The following is a 22719-nucleotide window of genomic DNA, read 5'->3' as shown; positions in this document are numbered from 1 at the left end:
GGTTTCTGTTTTCCCTCCGAAGGGGAGAAAGTAGGTCAACACACTCAAAGAACTGTGGCCAGGAACAGTGGGGCTGAGAGGGAGCCGCTGGCTGAGCCCTGCCAAGGCGAAGTGGTGGGACACATGCCTTTCACTTTCAGGCATTTGTCTGAGGTCACTTGGCCTCGGGAAAAACTCGGGCTGTGAATCCCTTGGTGTGTATTCTCTGCAGGCCCTCGGAGTTGGGTGCAAGGGGAGCCTCGCGTTTTAAGACAGACATCTAAATGATTGGCTGGCGTGAGCTGGCAGGCACAGGAATGTTCATGAGCAGACTGCCTGCTTTGGCTCTCAGACAAGGTGGACAAGGCTCGGGGCAGTGTGGCTAAATATAGACAGCACAGGGGGCCCAGAAAGCAGGAGGGCTCAGTTTCATCCCCAGGTCTCTCGGTTAACCTGAGGCAAACTCCCTGAGTGTCTTTCTTTCATGGACTGACTTGTTCTTGGTAAGGCAGGAGCACTGAGGAAGCTTTCCCAGGCCTAGAGCAGGGGGTCACACTGAGTCTGCTGCATTTTCCTGCCTCATCTTCCCTCAACGGCCCAAGTCTGGGGAAAAGACCGTTTGTGATCAGGTGGGAGGTGGAGTCGCCGATTCACGTATGGAAACAGGACAGGCTGTGATGACCCGCTGGCGGCCACACGAGGCCCCCTCAACAAGGTTGCTGCCCAGTCAGAGCCAGAAGGAGGCTGACTGACCCCTGGTCTAAAGGCAGAGGTGGCAGAGAAGCATACCAGAGGCGCCAAATCAGAACTCTTGCTGCATAGCACACAGCTACGAGGCAAGCAGTGTGAAACCCAGGAACTTAGGTAGGCAGTTTTAGGAGGAAGTTCAAAACCCAGGCAGTTCCCGCCCTCTGCCACTGCGCATATGCCATTCCTTTCCTCAGCAAGACTCTACTTGGACAGAAGCAAGAACCCAGACCAAGGCGGCTGCTTGTCCAGTCCAGTTAGGGGGCAGTGTTCTTAGGAAAAACCATGGAGCAGGGGAGGCCGAGCCCAAGGAAACTCTTCAGTATTTCCCACCCCAAGGCGCTCGGCCCTACCCTCATTCCTGGACACTTCCGCCAGAAGTCACTATATCCCTGGGTGGCAGGAATACCTGGGAGGAGCTGCTTTTTTTTTTCCAATTATAAAACTGATAAGTGATTATTGTATAAAATTGAGAGCATAAAGGAAAATAGAAACTAGAAAATTTTAAAAATCACTATAATCCCATCACCTAAAGATTACTACCGTTAACAGCCTTTATGTAAATTTGGAGTAGTCAGGCCTGGATTCAAGCCCTGGCTCTATTGCTTACTTACAGTGTGACTTTGGGCAAGTTACATAAGCTCTCTGAACCTCAGCTTTCTTATCTGCAAAATGAGAATAATCATAGCACTCACCTTAAAGTGTTGTTTCAAGGATCCGAGAATTCCCGTGAAGAGGTGTAGTCGTCCCTGGCAAATAGTAAGTGATCAATAAGTGCTGGCCATCATCACCACCATCATCATCATCATTCTACGTGCCTGTATTCAAAACCCTCCATAACGACGGCTGCATAATATTTCACCTTGTGATGGTACTATTTCCTGAGTGTTAAACATCTATCTTGCTTCCAAGATTTCGGTATTATAAAACTGCTGCAAGGAACATTCTTGCACATAATGTCTGATCATTTCCTTAACATGAATCTCCTAGAATTGAGTTTACTGGGAAAAAGAATATGAACATTTTTTAGGCCCTTGTTCCAGACTGTAAAATGGCTTTCTAGAAAGGCTGTACTCACTTACATGTCTACCAGCAGGGCATATAAGTACCTATCTCTTCATACTTTCACCAACACTGAGTAATAACATTTTAAAAAAGTCTTTGCCAATTTGATAAGGGAAATGGTATTTTGTTTTCATTTGTAGGACTTTGACCATAAGGGAGGATACACATTTTAAGCTAACTCTCTGGGAACACGTGAGTTCCTGTATGGGAGGAGCCCCTATACTTTAGTTTTGCTTTCTTAAAATATTTTAAGTCTCTTTCCCTTAGTAACTGACATACTTGTAATAAAAGCTATGCTGGTTTATAATAGCATATAACTGAAAGAAGAAAATGCTTGTCTTTTTTTAATGGACCTGTACATACACATAAAAACATACACAGGGCTCCCCTGGTGGCGCAGTGGTTGAGAGTCCGCCTGCCAATGCAGGGGACACGGGTTCGAGCCCTGGTCTGGGAGGATCCCACATGCCGCGGAGCAGCTAGGCCCGTGAGCCACAACTACTGAGCCCGCGCGTCTGGAGCCTGTGCTCCGCACCAAGAGAGGCCGCGACAGTGAGAGGCCCGCGCACCACGATGAACAGTGGCCCCCGCTTGCCACAACTAGAGAAAGCCCTCGCACAGAAACGAAGACCCAACACAACAAAAATAAATAAATTAATTAATAAACTCCTACCCCCAAGATCTAAAAAAAAAAACACATACACAATTTTCCCCAGGCATGTGAGTAAATAAATTACTCTGCCTCAAACTTAGCATATCACTTGGATATAGTTACACGTGTTAGTTCAATTTCAAAGTCATGCCCCCAACGTCAGTATAATTTTAACATCTTCCATTCAAGCTTAAGTGTCAGTTATAAGTCAGGATTCTGATTTTCCATCTTTTTCCCCCCTCAACCTGTTAGATAGGTCAGAGTTCTTAGTTGCAAACTACAGAATCCACTCTGACTAGTTTAAGTAGAAAGGAAATGTATTGAAGAATATTAGACAGTTCCAGGATCTCTTGAGACCCATAAAGTCAGGCTCTGAAGAAGCCGGAAGCATGGTGCAAGTACACTGGTAGCACTGCTCTGGCAAAAACACCACTGCCCCTCCCCTGCAGAAGACAGCAGTGCCCCATGATCCTTGCCTTCCATTTGGAATTTCCAGGCTGCTGGTAACTCCCTTCCAACAGCCCCCAGAAGCCCATCAAAGAGAGCAATGGGCTGGAGAGATTCGAGCTGCTCGATGGGGCCCCTCGGCAGTCTGCTGGTTTCTGCTGTCCAGGACAGCAGGACTGACATGCCCTATGTTGGATACCGGAAAGCACAGAGAAGTTTTCTGCATGTTTTGCTGGTTCTCACCCAACTTTCCAGTAGAATGTAAACTTTTAAGGGCAGAGACCGGCTCGTCACTTTTAAGTAGTCACATACTGATTATTTATTAATTATCTGCTACATGCACCAACAAATATTTCTGAATGCCTACTCTGAATTTGCCATGGTGCTGGGTGCTGGGGATATAAACTGTGGACTAGATAGAAAAGCGTCTTCTCTCACAGGCTTACATTCCAGCCAGCGCTGAGTGACAGCAAATATATAAACAATCATGATTTCAGGTGAGGCAAGAGGCAAGGCTACCTTCAAGAGGGTGGTCAGAGAAGGTCTCTATGAGGGGCTGACGGTGGGAATAAAATGCTAAGGATGAGAAGGATCCAAGCATTTGAAGAGTGAGGGGAAGAACAGTCCTAGAAGAAGGAATATCACACAAGGAGGACACAGACTGACCCACCGGCTCTGGGGCTGGAGCATGATGAGGGAGCAGGGCAGTGAAATGTTTGCATTTTAATCTGAGCACGTTGAGAAGCCACTGGAGGCTGTGAATGGCAGGGAGTGACAACATCTGGTACACATTTTGAAGGATCACTCTGGGTGGTGAGGGGAGAACACACCATAAGGGAGACAAACAGAAACATTAAGAAGGTCAGTAACGCAGATGGAAGATGATGGTGGATTGGAGCAGGGTGGTCGAAAGAATGGGAGGTGGGCACATTTGGGATACGCCTCAGAGATCGAATCAACAGGAATTACAGATTGGCTGTGGGAGGTGAGAGGAAGACGAGAATCAAGGATGATGCCCAGATCTGGGGGCTTGAGCAATAGAGCAACTGATGCTGACAGTTACTGAGATGGGAAAGAGTGGTTGGGGGCGGGGCGGTTCGAGTTCACATTTTGACAGGTTCACGTGCCAGTGTCTACGGGACTGGACGGGGTGAGTAAATAGTGACGTGTATCTGAGTGGAGCTCGGAGGAGACGCCAGGTCTTGTGTTGCCCCACACTGAGCACTCTGAGAGGGGACATGAACTGTACCAGACACAGCTTGGAAGAAGGAGTTAAAACAGAAGGTCTTGTCAATCAGTCCTTGTGTGTCTCCAGGGGAGCCTGGCATCATAATTGACCCTTGACCTACCCCGGGGACTATGGCCCTCAGAAGGCTTTTTTATGGCTCTGATTGACCTTGTTGTTTTACATATCTGTCCAGAGAAATAGGGCATGTTTGTACCAGTTCAGGGAGGACCTCTCAGGAGTGTTTGAGAAGAGCCATGATGTACCTGCTTTCGACGCTGGAGTCCTGAGTTTTGTTTCATAAACACCTCAGACCTTGAGACTTGGTGGACTTTCCTGGGCACAGACATGTCACAGGTGTCCCTGTAGTTTGCTGTGAGCTGCTCCTGTGTGGTCCTGGGTAGGGAAGAACTTGGAAGCCTGTGCCTGAGCAATGCGTATATTTTTCCCACTGCCTTTCTCTGTATCCTTTGCCATAAGAAACCTTAGCTGTGACTAAAACCCACTGTTGAGTCTTATGAGTCCTTCTAGTGAATCACCCAACTTGAAGTGGCTGTGAGCCCCCCGAAACATAGCCTTTGCCCTCAAGGGGCTTAAGCTTTGGCTGAAGAGGAGAAAGGAAGAAACATGAAGCAACAGTGACCCAAGAGGACAATATATTTATATAGCATAGTCTGCCCGAGGACAGGGAGTAAGTCTTTATTCATCTTTATATCCCCCAAAGAGGGCTGGGGAACTGCAAGGGCCTCGGTAAAAGTTTGCTGAACTTCGCGCAAGAGGTGGAACTTCCTGGATGGTGAGGATTTTCAATAAGCTAAGAAGAGAGGGAAGGCCTGCCAATTGGAGAAAACAACTTGATGGAGGCCCAAAAGCAAGAACAGGCAGGGTTTGTTTGTAGAAAGCTGTCCTCTCAGTCTCCCTGCTCCACAATGCCTGGCTCAGTCACCAAACAGTGGGCATTTAATAAAGTTGGCCACTTGTCAGGTATCCGGGCCCAAGTTTGCTGCCACACCCTCTCCAGCCTCCACCCCTGCTTTTCTGGGCAGCGCTAAGGGCACAGCTTATTCCTCCTGCACCCGCTCAAGTCACCTGCAAGAGAGTAAACTGCGGCTGAGATGTCTAGTTCCAAATCTTACTGCAGCACAGTTAGCTGGGCTGATCTCCCTGTGATTCTGAGATAAAATTCCAGATGGGACTACAATACCTCTATTAATCCTGAATTCCATGTCAGTTCCAAAATCAAAACTCCCAGAACTTAGGCATCTCTAATACAATCTTGCCCAATTCCCTGGGCAGCTTTCAAAAGAAATAGATTCATGACTTCTTCACCACAAGAGAGGCTCAGGTGAAGGGAGATATGGAGACCAAGGAAAAGAGAAGGCACTCTCAAGAACGGACCAGAACATTTCTGTCTGCATGAACAGGAAAGAGAATGGAAGGACGAGCACTTGGACGTTATAGAGATCATCGAATGCAACCGTTGCCCCTCCCCCTCCAACAGATGAAGAAGAGATTTGTCTAGCATGGAAGCAACCTAAGTGTCCACCGACAGATGAATGGATAAAGAAGATGTGGCACATATATACAATGGAATATTACTCAGCCATAAAAAGGAACAACATTGAGTTATTTGTAGTGAGGTGGATGGACCTAGAGTCTGTCATACAGAGTGAAGTAAGTCAGAAAGAGAAAAACAAATACCGTATGCTAACACATATGTATGGAATCTAAAAAAAAAAAAAGGTTCTGACGAACCGAGGGGCAGGACAGGAATAAAGACACAGACATAGAGAATGGACTTGAGGACACGGGGAGGGGGAAGGGTAAGCTGGGACAAAGTGAGAGAGTAGCACTGACATATATACACTACCAAATGTAAAATAGATAGCTAGTGGGAAGCAGCCGCATCGCACAGGGAGATCAGCTCCGTGCTGTGTGTCCACCTAGAGGGGTGGGATAGGGAGGGTGGGAGGGAGGGAGATGCAAGAGGGAGGGGATATGGGGATATATGTATATGTATAGCTGATTCACTTTGTTATAAAGCAGAAACTAACACACCATTGTAAAGCAATTATACTGCAATAAAGATGTTAAAAAAAAAAAAAAAGAGAGAGAGAGAGAGAGATTTGTCTAGGACCACACAACTGACCCAGGACCAGAACCCGGTTTTCCTGATTTCCAGTCCAGTGCTTTACCACATTTTAGTGGTATTCAGCCCTATTCAGTAGTTCTGCTGCCATAAGAATCATCCCCAAAGAAGGGGGATGCGTTAAATTTCCAAATTAGCAACGATCCCTTGGTGAAGCACGTTAAGGGCCAGCACAGGGGAGGGAGGCAAGAGGCTCAGCCGCGGCAGCACAATTGCAAGGGCTAAGTGAGACATGTCCCTGACTGCTTTACAGGCTCTGCAGCCTCACTGCTGCTTTGCTTTGAGCCAAGTCAATCACGCTCTGTGTCATGGGGTGGGGGGTCAGGCAGGGAGAGGAGTGAACAAAACAGACTTTCCTGCCGGCAGAGGTGCGTGGCCAGACTATTAATCGACCAGCGAAAGGAAGGAGGTAATTGCAGATGCACATGACAGCAGCAGAAAGCCCTGGCCCGACCAGTATCCCTCCCACCCAAGGCCTGCCAGTTCACAGCAGCCGGTCAGAAAGCTCATGGCCATGAGAACGGGATAGGTTGCCAGAGTGGAATATGCGCATCAGCCTCTGCGCCCTGCCCAGACTTCTGACTCAGAGGTGGTGACGAAGAGGCTGGGCTGGTCCAGCAGCACAGTGAACCCAGACGACAGGCTGGCAGTGACTTCTTTGAGGACCGAAATCACTTCCTGTTTGGGAACCCCAAACCCTGAGCTGCACTCCCACACAGCTCGGGCCTCCACCTCCACAGGTGGCTTCTAGGCCAATCGCAAAAATGTCAGAAAAAGCCTAGAGGTAGTTAAGGGAACCTTAGATAAAGTCTGAAATGCGACACCTCTACTGAGTACCAAATCCGAGAACGAATGAATTCAGGATTCAAATCACATTCTTACTCAATGCCTGAATCACTCTCACAAAACAAGACTGAGATTCAGCTCCTCTCAGGGCTTCAAATCCTCACTATAAAAAAGCATTATATTGTCATCACAGGAAATACCCCATAATTCTAGCTTAGGTGAGGTATGGCAGAGTTAGAAATAACTGGATTTGTACAGATAAGGGAATCATATACTTTAAACACCAAAACATTTAAACAGTATCTTTGATGACATGAAATATACGTGTATATATTACACGCTTCCCAGATTTCTTAATTCACTCGATGTTCTTCGGGCTAACTCAGAGTAATCAGAATCAACATGCTTTATTATGTTATGCCATTTTGTTTTTCCGTCTCTTTTCAGGATATCAGGCCTTCAGCCAGCACTTCCTCTGTCAGTATCTCTGAGCTTCTTCCCCCCCATCCCCCACTCCAACATCTCTTCCTGTTGCTTCTAATCTGTACAGCTAGGAACCAGATTACAAAACTCTTTATAGCTATGTTACAAGCAAGGCACTGGAAAATAAAGTGCCTTGGGGAATAAAGTTTGTGGCTTTAGTGCTGTCTCTGTGTGTTTGAGGGAGTTTGTGGCTATTCTTTCCAGGTTTGGGGAAAATTTCCAGAGAACAGAACCTGGCCTGGGGTTAAGTGCTGTGCTACTGAATATTTGCCTGGGATCAGGCCAGGTCTCAAAATCCCCTGTGCCCACACCAACTCCCTGGCTCAGACAACTCTGAGTGACAGAAAATTGGGAAGAATAACCAAGAATAAACATGAGGCTGTGCCAGATTCTTCTTTCAGAAAGTGAAGTGCTGACAAAGTAAGGGCTTGGGGAATCTGCTCTAACCTCCAACAGAGGAGCATCCCTGCACTATCCCCAAAACTGTGAAGCACTGAGGAAATTAAAAAGGTGAATTCTCAGAACTAGAACAAAAAAATCTGAAAATTTGTATGGAGACAAAAAAGACTCTGAATAGCCAAAGCAATCTTGAGAAAGAAAAACGGAGCTGGAGGAATCAGGCTCCCTGACTTCAGACTATACTACAAAGCTACAGTAATCAAGACAGTATGGTACTGGCACAAAAACAGAAATATAGATCAATGGAAGAGGACAGAAAGCCCAGAGGTAAACCCACGCACCTATGGTCAAGTAATCTATGACAAAGGAAGCAAGGATATACAATGGAGAAAAGACAGTCTCTTCAATACGTGGTGCTGGGAAAACTGGACTGCTACATGTAAAAGAATGAAATTAGAACACTCCCTAACACTATACACAAAAATAAACTCAAAATGGATTAAAGACCTAAATGTAAGACTCTTAGAGGAAAATGTAGGAAGAACACTCTTTGACATAAATCACAGCAACATCTTTTTTGACCCACCTCCTAGAGTAACGAAAATAAAAACAAAAATAAACAAATGGGACCTAATGAAACTTAAAAGCTTTTGCAGAGCAAAGGAAACCATAAACAATACCAAAAGACAACCCTCAGAATGGGAGAAACTATTTGCAAATGAAGCAATGGACAAGGGATTAATCTCCAAAATATACAGACAGCTCATGCAGCTCAATATCAAAAAAAACAAACAACCCAATCCAAAAATGGGCAGAAGACCTAAATACACATTTCTCCAAAGAAGATATATAGATTGTCAACAAACACATGAAAGAATGCTCAACATCACTAATCATTAGAGAAATGCATATCAAAACCACAATGAAGTATCACCTCACACCGGTCAGAATGGCCATCATCAAAAAGTCTACAAACAATCAATGCTGGAGAACATGTGGAGAAAAGGGAACCCTCTTGCACTGTTGGTGGGAATGTAAATTGGTACAGCCACTATGGAGAACAGTATGCAGTATGGAGGCTCCTTAATAAACTAAAAATAGAACTACCATATGACCCAGCAATCCCACTACTGGGCATATACCCTGAGAAAACCATAATTCAAAAAGACACATGCACCCCAATGTTCATTGCAGCACTCTTTACCATAGCCAGGTCACAGAAGCAACCTAAATGTCCATCGACAGATGAATGGATAAAGAAGACATGGCACATATATACAATGGACTATTACTCAACCATAAAAAGGAATAAAATTGGGTCATTTGTAGAGACGTGGATGGATCTAGAGCCTGTCATACAGAGTGAAGGAAGTCAGAGAGAGTGAAATAAATATCGTATATACATGGAATCTAGAAAAATGGTACAGATGAACCTGTTTGCAAGGCAGAAATAGAGACCCAGATGTGAAGAACAAACGTACGGACACTAAGTGGGGAGGGTGGGGTGGGATGAATTGGGAGATTGGGACTGACATATATACACTGTTATGTATAAAACAGATTAACTAATGAGAACCTGCTGTATAGCACAGGTAACTCCACTTAATGCTCTGTGGTGACCTAAATGGAAAGGAAATCCAAAAAAGAAGGGATATATGTGTACATACAGCTGATTCACTTCTCTGTACAGCAGAAACTTACACAGCATCGTAAAGCAACTATACTCCAATACATAAATAAGTAAATAAAACATATGCATACACAGATTTTACCAGAAAAATAAAAATAAAAATAAATAAACATAAAAAGGTGAATTCTCATGCTTAGGCAGATCTAGAGAGAAACCCAATGACATAAAAAAAAATGCACTAATCGATTTTTAAGCACATGATACCTTATTGTTAACTATAGGCACTACATTGTACTGCAGACCTCTGGAACTTTCTCATCTCGTACTATACATCTGTAACTTTATACCTACTGAACAGCAACCCCCTTCCCATATCCCCATCCCCCCATCCCCTGGCAACCACCATCCTTACTTTTGACTGTTTTAGATGCCTCATATAAGAGGAATCATGCAGTACTTGTCCTTCTGTGACTGACTTAGTTCACTTAGCATAATGTCTTCTAGATCCATTCACATGTCCAAACTCACCAAATTATATATATATTAATTATGTGCAGTTTTTTACATACCAATTACACCTCAGTGAAGCTGGAGAAAAAATAACTGAGCCATGGGCTCTACCTTCCAGCAAAACAAAAATGCACTAATCAGAAGTAAGGTAAATAAAGTGAATTTTGAAGTTTCTTAACTATGGTAATACTTGAGACCATTGAGGTCTTTCTTTAAAATCCTGGGAGAAAAACAACACATGCAATTTATAATGTAGTACCAATAGCCATCATGTGTTCCACGTTTTTACAATTTAGAAACCATTTTCATAGTCAATACTTCATTTGATAAACTGCAGAGAAGGCCATTCTCTCTCACATCCTCAGCCATCACTTGTTACTTTAAGAAGCAACATTTGAAATTTTCTACTGTCTATATTATTGACAGCTAAATCCCCACTGTGTCCACATCCTCTGTAGACGAGGATTACCACAGGGTCCTGCTGGGAGAGCTGGGTCAGGCCCCAAAGGCCCAGCTACGCATAAGATATAAAAGGAGGATTGCCTAGATGCTGGGGTCCCTGCCTTCTGGGGACCTATAACCTCAGAGTCCTGCCTCTGCCAGACCATTAACACCCACACGATGCAGAGCAGTCTCCTTCAGCCTGTCCCAGTGTCCTTTTTAGCCCAGGATGGAGGTAATAATGCAGAATCCACAGGTCAGCATTTGATTACTTTGGCCTGGACATCAAACAACCAGCAGGAGGATGACAAGGTTCATCTCTGAAACTTGATTTGACCATTCTTAAGGTAGAAGGGATAAAACTTGCCTCTACCTGGTTCCCAGATATTTGGAGATGATAAATGAAGTACTGCAATGACATATTTTAGTTTTCAAGGTGAATTACTTTGAAGTCCTTGGAAAGATCACAGAAGGCTGAGAGTCTAACTGGCTCAAAGTTAAGTATCTTCGATCACTTACCAGTTTTACTAGAAATCATACACAACATCTCAAACTAAAGATACGGAAAAGAGAAAAAAGCTTAGGTTTTGATATTGGGAAGTAGGAGGAAACTTAGTGAGGAAAGTGTCAATCAACAGCAGGAGTATGGAACAGGAAGAGGAGGACATGAAAAAGTCAAAGTGAAGAATTAAAATTCTGTTTCTGGGAAAGAAAGGGGGGAATATAAACAGCAACCATCGAACGATGTTCTCCCATAAAGAAAACACGAAGAAATTTTGTAAAGTGGTTCAATCCGGAATAACTGATAAACAATTAAAAACACATCATAAAGGACATAATGCTTATATGTGTGAAATAAATTTAAATGGAAAACTCCAACCAAAGTGAATGCTGTACCTGAGTCTTAGAAATCTTTTAACCATAATGAGTTTGGCAGTGATTCTAGAAGGTAAGGGGATGTGATTTGTATCTCAGAACTGTCTATTTGGGTGAGTCTCATCCAGATTCGAGCTAACAAGACCCACACAGAGTATCGCAACGAAGCCAAAGGAGAGAAAGGAAAAACTAATCATCCTGCCCCTCTTTCAGATACAGCCCTGCCTAACCCCTACCTCCTTATGTTGCTGCCCCTTCACACCCTTCTAAGCCAGCCAGCTAACCAGCCAAGCAGTCACCCTGCGGCTACTTACTTACGTCTGGTCTAGGGCCCACCCTGCAGAAAGATACACGTGCCGGAGGCAAGGAAGCTGAGCTGCAATTCTGGCAGATGTGCACTCCTTGGATTGGTCTACACTGATTCCAGCCACCCCCTTCCTCTGGAAGACACTAAAGGCAGTAAGAGTAAATTATTATTTCCTTAGTTTGCTCACGCCTGTGATTCCAAGGGAAAATAACAACAACAGAAGAAAATTGTTGCAAGGGCTGGGCAGCCGAAGTCACCAAGTACCACAGGATCGATTTTTATACACACACACACACACACACACACACACACACACACACACTCTAGTATACTCTAGTGGTTATGGTTCAGCTAAACACGCTAAGTCAAGACAGGAGAAGGCAACCACTTTTTTACTCTCAGGTCCCTTCTGGGAATTTGGTGCTCACTTCTAGTGAGAAATCTGGAAATGGCTCCACTGGTCATCCTCTTCCTGGGAGAAGGACCATCTTAACTGTGGAAAACTTGGCTTTGGGAGGGGAGTGAGTTCCCTATCTCAGTGATACTCCTGGACACTGGGGGAATTCTGCTCCCTCAATCTTGTCAGAGGGTTTGCCGTAAATTAATTTATGGTGACTCAACCCTGGGGCAGTAGGACCACTAGAGACATGGACAGCCTGCCCCAACCTTGTGAGAACTTCATAAACACAACTCTTGCACTTTCTCATCAAACACTCCCACAGCTCCAGTCAGACCTGGAACCTGGGACTAGAGTGACAAAGGTGTCTGACCCGGGGGCAATTCTTCTGTTCATATGAGTGTGACTCTCAGGACAGAGCAGAAGTGAGAATGTGTGCTTCATGGTGAGCGACGAGGGAGGACAAGGAAAAGGACTGTACCTGTCAGACAGGTGAGCGCTGCCCGTCCTGTCCCCTTTCCTTAGATAAAACAAGCGCTGTCTGTCAGGTTGGAGAGCTGGTTTGGTCTTCACAGTCCAGGCTGTTACAGAATTAGAAAATCAGCATCACTCATACATTCCCTGAGAGTGGGGTGGGAAGTTAAGCGTCAGTTGGTACCCAGGGGATGTAGCAGAGACTGTTAACAGCCACCAAATACACCAAGTGTGCTTCTACGTACCCCTTGCAGTTAGATTGGGGCGAAGTGATTGGTTCCTGCCACTGAAATATGTGAAGTGATGTTTGTCAGGGCTGGGATGAGGCAACTAAGGCATACGGGTTTCCAGTTGTCTCTTCCTCTGCCATGATGCCCCTGGAGGTCACGTGTGCCAGATGGCATTGCAACAAGATTAAAGAGAGCCAACCAGTCTGCATCAAACCTTATTTACGTGAGCAACAAATAATCCTGTGTTGTGTATTTGTTACTGCATCAGAGTCTACCCTATCCTGACTAATACAGGAGCCAAAGTAGCGGCCCATCCCCAACGCCAGAGACTTTAGTGCTCTAAGTTTAACCTAGTCACACTCACTCACAAACTCTAAGAGGATGATTGGATCTCACATGTTTTCCAAGACTTTCTTCAACAAAACATTGTCTCTGAGGGAGGACGGTTCAGCCTAAAACAGTAACTTCAAGTGTAAAGGCCACCTTTCCCAAGACACGTGTCTTCAAAATATCATAAAGCATCCAAAACTCATTCAATGGCTCATGAAATCTCTTCCCAGGCACCTATAACCTCCTGCTGTTTCCCATTTGACTAACACCACTGGACACAAATGCTGGCTTATAGCCTCTATAAACAGAAGTTCCTCATAAATTCAGGTTCCCATAAAAATCAAACAAGAGAAAAGTGAAAAAAGAGCCACCAGTAAGTTTCTCTCTGTCGAGACCATCTCAGTTTCGTGAGGGCCCTGGTTCAATTCACTTTTCAAGTTTGGAACAGGAAAAAAGAGGAGCTTCCCTCACTCATTGTCTCTAAAACGTCTGGATCTCTCTTGGAGAGCCAGCAAGGCCAGCATGAGGCAGAAGGCACATCGCTTTAGAGCTTGAACTCAAAGGGCTGGGGATGCTTCTGGCTGGGCGCTATTCACAAGCTGCTGAAAGCCCTACCTTTCAGAGCACCTACCTACTCAGATGACAAGGACCCCGTACATGACTACTTGTCGTACGTGACCAAAACGTGTCTTTAGAAACACGTCTTTCAAAGGCAGTCACATTATCAGTGTAAGTTTGAGAAATTACACACATATATTTTTCTCGGGCTGGGACTGGATGGAAATGTTCATGTATTCAACACCTAGGAGAAGGACTGTCTGGTGGTTAGGGGCTGCACGAAAGCCACGGCCTGGGCCTGTGCTCCGCACCCGGAATCTTCTGGCGGGAGGGGATGGTCAGAGAAGTACTTACTCTCTGACCCAGAAGGCCTCTTCTGAGCATTGCCCAATGCTCCTGTTATACAACATGCAAAATAAATAACCAACCTTAAAAGTCAGGCAGCCAAAACTCTACTCAATAATAAGCCCTTTTACAAGCTGCTTATCACTTGCCAAAATCAGCTCCAGAGGAACACCAGGAACTCTGAATTCTATTGTTCTTATGAACTACTTGGGGAATATAGACAAGCTTCACTGGCTTTATTGGTTTTCTAAGAGACAAAAGACAAAGGTTTTCATCTACCCATACTCTGACCTTGATCTCAAGAATGCAAATACAGCCTCATCCCACCATCTCAGAGAGGTCCCTATTACAAGTGTGAGTTAGAAAGGGGTCCTGATCTTTTCCTAGAAAACACGCCGCTCTCTGCTTTCCCTCTCACCTGATTGTTGGGGTGCGGAAGGGAAGATAAATGCCAACCTTTTCAGAAAATTCACTGGGAGGGAGGGAGAGGGCAGGACAGAGGCACCTGGAATGCGGTCTTCTGCCTGCGAGGGCTCTCTGGCTTAACTACAAAAGGAAAGAGGAGTTTTGCTCGAGGAAAACTGTTCAAAACCATTTTTGGTACACTTAGGTTGGCCTGATGATACGTTGTTGTTGGCCCAGAATGGTTTCTCTAGGTTTCCAAATACACGGTGGAGCCTCTCGTTAAGGGGTCTTGTTAAAGAAATTGATGGGAGAAATCTGTTATAAAACTCATTTCTGATGAACCACAAAAGGGGTTTTGATACCCATTTGGCATGCTTATTCCAGGATCCTCAACCCACAGATGCAAAGCTCAGGATGCACCTGCTCTAGAAAACCTTACTGCCCTCCCATTTCCCCTCATCGCTCCCTTCCTCTGCCAGGCTCTATACATACTGACTTGTTGCCTTCACTAGCTGAGAGGTTTTCTTAGAGCAGGAACCAAGCCGTACTCCCCTCTGCATCTCTACTGTCTAGCACAGTCCACGGAACATGGTACGTGTTTATTAAATCATTTAATTAATGATAAGATTAACAATAAATATAGTTAATATCCAAATGTTCAGTAACCGCGTTTAACTTCCTATATTTTTTCTCATTTTCCAGATGAAGAAGCTGAGGCAATGAGGGGTTAAGAAGCTAATAAGTGGCTAAGCAATGACACAAACTAGGCCATCAGGCCCTAGAACCTTCATTCTTAACCGCTACATGGAGCAGTACACAGCAATAAATAAGTGAGCTGATGAAAGGGCTATACACATATGAAACCGTTAAACATGAACCTGGTTTAGTCACACAAAAATGTGTTAGGCACCTAGCACTCTGTGCCAAGCCCAGTGCTAACATAAGGGCATCATCTAATTCCTCAAGGAGAAGAGAGACAAATAACGAAAGCTTATTGAGCACTTACTACATGCTGGGCACCGTTCTAAGTACTTCACACGTATTCTTTCCTCTTTACAAAATCCCTATGAGGGCACTGCTGCTACTATTATTTTATATTGAGATAAGACAGGTGAGAAACTGAGGCACAAGGAGATTAAGCAATTTGCAAGAAGCACTATTTAAACCCAAGCAGCCTAGCTCCAGAGCCCGTGCTCTTATCCACTACACTCTGCCGCCTCTTCTGTTTACAGCCACACACAACTCAGTGTAACATGTGCGAGAAGAGAGAAAGAGAAAAAGTGGTATCGAAACTCAGGGGAGGAAATGGTTCATTTTGCCTGCGACGGGGCTCACAGAAGGCTCTGCAGAACAAGTGACACTTGAGCTGGGCCTTGAAGACATGAGAATCGGAAACAAGTTCAAATAAAAACAGGACATGGAGACCAGTAAAACTTGTATGTGTTTTCAAAGCCATCACCACTAACGCACAGAGCTAGGAAGCAAGCCTGGCCCGACAATGGCTTCTGAGGCCACTTCCTGCCGAGGAACAGGGATGTCATTCGCGGAACTGTGACCCGAATTTTTATGTCACTTTTCCCACTTGGTTCAAACTCTACCTAGGGTTTTGTCATGCTCACAGTATCTACAGAAATTTCTTTTCCTCTCCCTTCTCTAGATAATAAGAGATAATAATGTTTCCGGAAGCGGATCTACAGGCTGTCTTCAGTGTAACTGAGGCCAGATCCTTCAAGGTTGGCAAAGGAGGCTGGAATCACCCAGTGGACAAGGGGGATGGCTAGAGCTCATGGCCCCAACCATTTCCACACGTGGAGATACTCTCCCTTTCCCTAACTGCAGAGGGTCTGAGTCCAGTTTTAGTAAAGGCTGCCCACGGGTTTCCTTAGAGTTTGTTCCAGTCAAACCTACTGGCAACTTCCCCTCCCTCAACATCTAGCTTCTCTGACGATTACTGGCTACTATGCCCAGAAACGCACGTGACTACGGACTAGTGAACTCCAACGACCAGTGAGTACTCCTGGGGCAAACGTTCCATTATTTCTCCCATTCTGAGTTTATTTTTGTGGATGGTGTGAGGGAGTGTTCTAACTTGATTGGTTTACATGTGGCTGTCCAGCTTTCCCAGCACCACTTGCTGAAGAGACTGTCTTTTCCCCATCGTATATTCTTGCCCCCCTTTGTCGTAGATTAATTGACCGTAGGTGCGTGGGTTTACCTCTGGGCTCTATTTCTCCCATTCTGATACCTTCTTTTGACCCCCTCTCCCACACACCATTCCAGTTACTGCCTCATCTCCCTCCTCTTCTTGACAGCAAAACTCTTCAAAAGATTTGTCTATATTCCCTGTGTACAATTTTTCTCTTCCCCTTCTCCCTTGAACCCACTCCAATCAAGCTTTTGTCCACTGAAAAGGCTTTTATCCGGGCCACTACTGGCCTCTATGTTACTAGAGTCCACTGAATATTCTTGGTCCTCATCTTGCTTGGCCAACCAGAAGCACTTCTCACAGCTGATCATCCCCCCTTCCCAGAAGCACCTTCTTCACGTGGCTTCCGGGGCACCATTCTCTTCTGGTTTTCCTTCCATCTTCCTGGCCACTCCTTGTCAGTCTCCTTTGCAGGTTCCTCATTGTCTTCCAAACCTCTGGCTGTGAGAGTGCCCCAGGGCGGGGTCCATGGTCCCCTTCTCTTAACTATCCTCACTCCCAGTGATTTCATCCATCTCACAGCTTTAAATACTATCTAGATGCCTATGACTCAAGAATGTTTACCTCCAGCCCTAACCACGCCTGTGAGTGCCAGGCTCATACATCCCACAGCTCACTCCTCATCTAAGTTAGACTTAGATGTCTAACTGGCATCTGAAATTCAACATATCCCAAAGTCAACTTCCAATATACTCCCAACCTTGTCTACCCACAGTCTTTATCACTGCAGTTAGTGGCAACTCCATCGTTCCAGCAGCTCAGGATGAAAACCTTGGCATCGTCTCGAACAGAAACACTGTGTTATACAACTCCAGAGGGCACGAGCCACATTTTATGCAATGCTATTGGTGTTATGTAACATGGTGACCCTGTTTTCCTTGATTCCTCATTCACATCCCACATCTGATCTGTTAGCAAATCCAATTGGCTCTACCTTCAAGATATACCCCCAAATCCAACAACTTCTCCCAAATTCCACTGTTACCAGCCTGGCCCAAGCTTATCCCCTTAAACATAACGTATTATCCAAAAAACAAGAGTGATCCTTTTAAAACATGTCAGATCACACCATTCTTACTCAAAATCCCCCACTGCTTCCCATCTCACTCATAGTAAAAATCAAAGTTCTTACAATGGCCTTCAAGACCTTGCATTATTTGTTCTTTTTAGCACTTATCCCTATCTAATATACTACACATTATTATCTATCTAACTTACTTATTATCTGTTGCCCACATATGAAATAAGCTCCATGAGGTCAGAGACTTGGTCGGTCTTGTTCACAGATGAAGCCTCAGCATCTATAACAATACCTGACACAAAGCATATGCTCAGTATATATCTGTAGAAGAAATAAAAGGTTGGGAAGAGGGAAATCTTCACACACGGGCCAGAATCATACCAGAACCCAATATAACAAGTGAAATGGCATTTGGGTCAACTGGTGCTGAGACCAAGTCAAGTCCCAAGAGACGTATGTGCAGTTCTTACTTCCTATTATTTGTTTTCCCATTGCTTTGATATTTTGCCTGATGAAGTCTCCTTTCTTTTGCCTCTAAAGAAAAAAAAATTGACCTAGCTATAGTAAGGAGCTCCCCCTGGTGGGAGCAGCCCCATCAAAGGAATGGCAAAGAAAATCATAGAAAACAGGCTTTAAGTTACAAAGGAGATCGCTGGAGACAAAGGAGTGACTCCAGCATTTCACAGGAAAAGTCCTTACTAGAAACAAGAGAAACTAAAGCTTAGATTCAAGGTACATGGGGGAACTTATCAACTTATTTTACTGCTGAACATCTTTTGCATCTGATGATGAGAAAGAAAAGAATTCATTTAAAGTTGAACAACCTAAGTACCTTCCCTCAAGGAATTTAAAATCTGGTAGAGGAGGTAAGTCATGAATACAAATAAGTACAGGGGCTTCCCTGGTGGTCCAGTGGTTAAGACTCCACGATTCCACTACAGGAGGCACAGGTTCAATCCCTGGTCAGGGAACTAAGATCCCACATGCCACTCAGCCAAAGCAAACAAACAAACAAAATAAACAAATAAGTACAAAGCAATGAGTATAACTGTGAAAGAGTGAATGGGGGCTAAATAAAAGGAATAAACTAAGAGCTATGACTTACCTAGGAAAAAGAAGGATTACTTTAGGCTGAGTAAATCCAGGAAGACAACTTGGAGGAGGTGGTTCTTGAGCTGAGCCTTGAAAAACAGACAAATTTTTATTGAGCGTAAATGTAGGGAAGGGCACATCATGTGGAAACCCAAGTTGACCAACGGGACTCTGTAAAGGTCACAATTTGAGTGACAACACAGAATTCAAACTCTTTCGTAAAAAGAGCAGAGAGGGATTCTCAAGAGAAAACTCCTTGGCGGAGGTAGACACAGGAGGGAACCAAAGAAAGCTCCTTTCCTTGTTTTCCCTTGCGTGAGAGGAACACTATTAAAAACTACAGAGGAGGGGCTTCCCTGGTGGCGCAGTGGTTGAGAGTCCGCCTGCCGATGCAGGGGACACGGGTTCGTGCCCCAGTCCGGGAAGATCCCACATGCCGCGGAGCGGCTGGGCCCGTGAGCCATGGCCGCTGAGCCTGCGCGTCCGGAGCCTGTGCTCCGCAACGGGAGAGGCCACAGCAGTGAGAGGCCCGTGTACCGCACAAAACAAACAAACAAACAAAAAAAAACAACTATAGAGGAAAAAGAAGATAAAATACAATCTCCATGATAAATGGTCCAGCTTCCATACTAGAGGATTTAGAATCCACAAAACTAATGAAAAAGCCCATATAGACATGCAGGGTCTATTCTGTTCTATATTTTATCTGAAGGTAATGTGCAGAGAACATCCTTTTCAAATGAGGCTGGTCTCCCTTCTATTCCCTCCTGTGCAATGTCCTTCCCGTGGAGATGCCAAAATGCATGCTGAATCCATCCACCCCTCTCAATTTCCACTGCCATCCCCCTAGTCTGAGCCACCATCATCTCTCCCCTGGTCTAGTGCCACAGTCTCCCGACTGGTCCCCCCACTTATAGTCTGGCCCCTCTGTAAGCCACGCTGCACACGGCAGTCAGATCAACCTAGGGATATTTGGGGGTGAGGTAAATAACTCATGTTTCATTTTCTTTTTTTAAAATTTATTTTTATTTATTATTTATTTATTTTGCTGTGCCAGGTCTTAGTTGTGGCACGTGGCATCTTCATTGCTGCGTGTGGGATCTGTAGTTGAGGCAAGCGAACTCTTAGTTGTGGCCTGGGGGATCTAGTTCCCTGACCAGGGATCAAACCCGGGCCCCCTGCATTGGAAGCACAGAGTCTTAGCCACTGGACCACCAGGGAAGTCCCTCATGCTTCATTTTCAACTTTTCATTTTGGAAGTACAGACAATGAAAAAAGGGGCACAATAGCACAAAGAATTCTCATATACCTTTCACTCGGATTCTCCAAATGTTAACATCTTCCATAACCACAGTACAATATTATAAATCAGGAAATGAACATTCATACAACACTATAACCTAATCAACAGACTATTTGATTTGGTCTTTCATTACCATGACACTTTTGAAAAATACGACTGGTTTCAATTTTGGGTTTGTCTGATGGTTCCTCATGACTCAATTTAGATTATTTGTTTTGGCAAGAATACTACAGATGTGATGTTGTGTCCTTCTCAGTGCATCCTACCAAGAGGCACATGGTATCAGTTTGTTCCACAACTATTGATCTTAACTCTGATCATTTGGTTAATGTGGTGTCTGCCAGGTTTCTCCCCAGTGAAGTTACTATTTTGCCCTTTGTAACAAATAAGCATTTTGTGGGGAGATACTTTGAGACTATAAACATGTATACTGCTTTTCATCATACTTTTGTCCATTTTGTGGAGAAAAGGGAACACTCTTGTGCTGTTGAGTGGGATTGTAAACTGGTGCAGCCACTGTGGAAACAGTATGGAGGTGCCTAAAAAATTAAAAATAGTACTGCCATATGATCCAGCAATTTCACTTCTGGGTGTTTATGTGAAGAAAACAAAAACTCTAATTTGAAAAGATATATGCACGCCCATGTTCATTGCAGCATTTACAATAGCCAAGATATGGAAGCAGGGCTTCCCTGGTGGCGCAGTGGTTGAGAGTCCACCTGCCGATGCAGGGGACATGCGTTCGTGCCCCGGTCCAGGAAGATCCCACATGCCGCGGAGCGGCTAGGCCCGTGAGCCATGGCCTCTGAGCCTGTGCGTCCGGAGCCTGTGCTCCGCAATGGGAGAGGCCACAACAGTGAGAGGCCTGCATACCACAAAAAAAAAAAAAAAAAAAAAAAAAGATATGGAAGCAATCTAAGTGTCCATCGACAGATGAATGGATAAAGAAGATGTGGTGTATACAAAAACAGACACACACACACACACACACACACACACACACACACTGGAGTGTTACTCAGCCATAAAAAAGAATGAAGTTCTGCCATTTGCAGCAACGTGGATGGACCTAGAGAATATTATGCTAAGTGAAATAAATCTGACAGAGAAAGACAAATACTGTATGATCTCACTTACATGTAGAATCTAACAAACAAAATGAAAACAGACTCACAGATACAGAAAACAAACAGGTAGTTACCAAAGGGGAGGAGGGTGGTGGGAGCAAAACAGGAGACGGGAATAAAGAGGAACAAGCCTCCGGTTATAAAATAAATAAGTCACAGGGATGTAATATACAGCATAAGGAATATGGCCCATAATATGTAATAACTTTGTAAGGGGACAGATAGTTACTAGACTTATCATGGTGATCATTTCATAATGTATGCAAATGTCAAGTCACTCTACGTTACAACTGAAACTAACATAATATTCCATGTCAACTATATTTCAATTTAAAAAAAGAATTCCAATCTTGTGAGTAACTTAGAGTCATCTGAAATTGGGAATACTGACACATGCTAATAAATCTCAGAAGAGAATGAAGTTTATAGATTACAACATCAATTTATTAATTTAACGGTAAAGTGGGCATTCTTTCCCCACAGGCTTGCCTACTAAGACAGTTTTCTGGTGAGCCTAGAACAGGGATCCACAAACTTTTCCTTTTAAAGGGCCAGATAGTAAATTTTTTTGATCTTGTGGGTCATATACTCACATCTGTCACAATTACTCAACTCTGCCACTGCGGGGCAAAAGCAATGATAGACAATAAGTAAACAAAGAAGTGTGGCTGTGTTCCAATAAGACTTTATTTACAACAATAGACGTCAGGGTTTCTAGAGCCCTGGCCTAAAATAAGAATAAGAGGAGTAGTAGTTACATGATTCAAATGCTTGATCACATCAGGCTTTTGTAGCCTGATGTGTCCATCAATGGAGGAGATAAACCTGTCTCCACTATCAGATTAGACACGCTGCTTAGCTGGACACTGCCAACGTTTGCCTCTCTAGTCCTCCTTTTTAAATGCCAGCCACCCTTCAAAAATCCCACCCCATCCTAAAGCCTTGAGTATAAGAAAGCTCTACTTACCAGTAAAACTCTCAGGGAAATGCCAGCAGCCTCAGTTTACATTCTGCGGCTATTTCACGGAGAAAACCTTGATTCTTTGTTATCTTCGGGGTGGGGCGGGGGGAAGAGCACCCTCCATTCTTACTTGTGTTCCCCTGGAAAAAAAGTGACAGATTTGGCAATATTAATACTTATAAGAGGCACTAGCGTGTAAGCTCCATGAAGAGAGAGATTACTTTTTAAATTAGAAAGAATCTCTTATTTTTACAAAAGCAGTGTATGTTTGTTCATTGTGGAAAATTAGAAAACAAAAATTAATAGAAACATTACATTTCTACCACCCAGAAATTACCACTGTTAACAGCTTAGTATATATCCTTCCAGATCTTTTTCTAAGTATATATAATATGTATATGTACTTCCTACCAAAATGAGGTAATGCGTGTGCATGATGCTTCTTCTCAACTAACGACCTCCACCACTCCACGTTAAGAAGTTTTCATCTCATCTAAGACCCATCCATATTCATATCCGCTTACTTTTCCCCAAAATGTCCTATAAAGCTAGTCTGTTCAAATTAAGATCCAAC

At 44.3% G+C, this 22719-nt stretch overlaps 1 long non-coding RNA gene across 1 annotated transcript in view; it reads right to left on the bottom strand.

The window, feature by feature from the left end:
- The window catches only part of LOC309978785, a 29917-nt gene extending 7653 nt beyond the window's left edge, over positions 1–22264 (bottom strand). Inside the window, exons 1-2 of the long non-coding RNA XR_014327145.1 lie at positions 22152–22264; positions 1422–1475 (exon numbers count right to left, since the gene is read on the bottom strand). This is a non-coding gene — a long non-coding RNA (uncharacterized lncRNA). The remainder of the gene's footprint in view (positions 1–1421; positions 1476–22151) is intronic.
- Positions 22265–22719: the final 455 nt, after the last annotated feature.

This window comes from Leucopleurus acutus, assembly GCF_964270905.1.
Source record: "Leucopleurus acutus genome assembly, chromosome: X".
NCBI classification, from domain to species: Eukaryota; Metazoa; Chordata; class Mammalia; order Artiodactyla; family Delphinidae; genus Leucopleurus; species Leucopleurus acutus.
This window is presented reverse-complemented; position numbering and strand designations above follow the sequence as displayed.